The following is a 2,962-nucleotide window of genomic DNA, read 5'->3' on the forward strand; positions in this document are numbered from 1 at the left end:
AAGCGTGTTGAGAATAATAGAGAATGTGTGAAGTGCGAGAAAAGGGTAAAGAAAAGTGACAGCGATCTTCAGGGATTGCGAGAGCGAGAGCGTGGCTGTGCGAATCGCGCGTACGATTACGAGAGCGACGAGGAGATTTATACCGTTTAAGATTAATCCCGATTTGTACACGTCGTGGCAAATGGCGACTGAGAGTGGCGCCGAGATTACTCAATCGACTGCCTCCGGAAGACTACGGGTTGTATACGTTGTGAAAGTAACGAAATTTCACTCGGGATAAAGGAAACATCCCGGTTCCTCTCGTCGGAGTGGAGGAAATCCGGGGTGGTATAAAAGAGTTTGAAAGACTACAAAGGAAGTACGACTCGTCTTTCAAACCTTCGAAAGATATCGGAATGATTTTTGGATGTCTTGAGATGTCTGCGATATTAGAATAGTATCTTTTACACGGTTTCTTCAAGTATTCGCGTCCAAAAAAAAAAAAAATAAATAAATAAATAAAAAAAAGAAAATGAATTATCCGACATCACACCCGTCTGCTTTCTGGAGCGCGGCGCATCGAAATTCGGCGACGAAGACGTTCCGCGAAATCGAGTAATTATTTTTTTAATCGGGCCAGCATCCCGCTCTCTTTCGCCACGGGCCCGCCAGGAAACATGTACATAGCGTAAAACCATAAAAGCGTTAGAGTACTGGCGAAAGAATGTACAACAGAGAAGTAAAATAGGTAGATAGATCTGGTAGAAAGACGAAGGGGAGCGAGAATGAGGGAGACAGGAATAGAGAGAGTGCACGAAAGAATGGTAGACGGTAGCTCGTGCGTATAAAAATAGCGAAACGTTGTAACGAGTAGATAACGACAGACAAGTCGTTTTCAGGAACAGAACTGAGTAGCGTGCGTGCCGTAGGATGCGTGTTCTTGGCGCGTGAATTTGGCGAGCGAGAAAAAGAGAGAAGGATAGAGCGTGAGTGTGCGTAGATGTAATTTGTAGTGCGCCGAAAAGATGTTTCCTTTTTTTTTTTGTTTTCAAGTTTCTTGAAATATATTTCTTTTTCTTTTTTTCTTCTTAAACGAAACACTTGACTGGACTTGAAATCATATCGAAACTCCGTATCCGTCGATTGAAGAATGATCCGGGCTCACGCGGCGCGTGTGGTGAATCAAAGACGTGCAATATACAAATCGTCAATATCATAGAAATTAAAAGAAAAAAAAAAGAGAGAGCTACGACTGAAGAATTCATTCGTATAACGTATTTTCTGGCGTAGCTCTCGATAACTTGAATTGAAGGGACGAGAGAGAGTTATGACAGACATCAAGTACAGATCACTAACATCCTCGCGAGAGTCTTGAAAGGCGGTTGAATTGTTTAAAAAAAAAAGCCGGAAGAAAAAGATATTAAATATTTACTCGAGATTATTTTTAATCGAAAACATTTGTGTCTTTTGCATTTATTTACGTACTTCTTAGATTTCCGCAGTCACATTGAATGTTATTTAATGTCGACTGATAGTAAAAATGCGTATCTGACGTACGCTTCGAAGGAAATCAAATTTAACTGAGAAGTATATAACTAATTGCCAAAGGATAGAAATCTATTACTGATGACATTTGTCTCAAATTCTCTTTCTCGAATTTTCTTTTCGCAATTTGTCACATTTCTCGCAAGTGATCTTAAATTCTTGGTTAGCGCTATAAGTATCTGTTAATAAAATTGCCTGAAATACGTAATGACATTTTCAACTAATGTTATTTGAAAAATGTCGAGAAAATGTACCAGCTATCAAATACGCACTAAACGAGACGCTTTATTAACGAGAAGCTCGAGAAATACACCGATATGCTCTTAATTTTTTTAAAAGCATTAAACAACTTAATATTACTTGAAAACAACTTAATATTACAACTCGATTAATAATAAGAGAAGCATAACGTGTCGACCAAATAAAAAAATCCTGTTAGAGAGCTCCATAGATCGATACAGAGGATTAATATGACAGCAATGCATCGCGTTGTATGTGATAACGAGAAATGGGTAAAGCATTTGCAGTTTGTCTATTTCAATGATTAACAGTACACTAGTCTAATCATTAAGAAGTCGAGTTTCATAAAAGTGTTTAAAAAAATATACACATGAAACATAGAATAAACCAATAGAATAAAATTATTGCCGAGTAAAAATTAGCCGTTGAAATTTGTAAGTACTGATATATCGCTCGTATTACAAACACGCGATGTATTACTCCAGTTTTACAATTTTCCATGGACCGTCCAGTTGAGTATGAGGAGAAAGGAGAGGGTTACCGAAAAAAACACATGGCTCCTTTAGAGACCTTTTTACACTAATAATAGTCAATTCGAATTAAAAAAGTGTTCGATCGTCTTTTCCATTAAGATATCGAGAAATCTACCCGTTGTGGTATTTCACGATTTACGCAATATACAAGATAACTCGACTAATCAGGCTCGAATCGTCGCTCGATCATGAAAAATGAATCTCAATTGAAAATTTGACTGTCGGCGAAATTTTTCGCGGAATTTTTCTAACTTTGAATAGAATGTATTATAAATTATAAAAAAGGACAATTTTTTTTAGCAAAGACACAGTGCTAAATACAGCGCAATCGAAATCTAGCCGAGACGAATGAACCGAGTCGACGAATCTTTTCACGTTTATCATTCAAAGTTACTGTTAACTTAACTGTCTACGCAAATCGAAGAATTCCAAAGTTGCAAAGGTTTCAGTGCAGTAGGGGGTCTTTCAACAATTTTTAAGAATGTTTTTTTCTTCTTCATCTTTAACTTCGTCATCTAATTTTCATCTTCATACATCGCATTCAATTCTTGAAGAAGATGGAAAAGATAAAAAGTACATTTGTTACGACTAAAGAATTAGAATCAAAATTGATAGACTAGAGGTTTGAACGCAAAGAAATACGGATAGTTTTTAAGAAAAAAAAT

The sequence above is a fragment of the Trachymyrmex septentrionalis genome, unplaced genomic scaffold, assembly GCF_001594115.1.
Source record: "Trachymyrmex septentrionalis isolate Tsep2-gDNA-1 unplaced genomic scaffold, Tsep1.0 scaffold190, whole genome shotgun sequence".
In the NCBI taxonomy this organism is placed as follows: Eukaryota; Metazoa; Arthropoda; class Insecta; order Hymenoptera; family Formicidae; genus Trachymyrmex; species Trachymyrmex septentrionalis.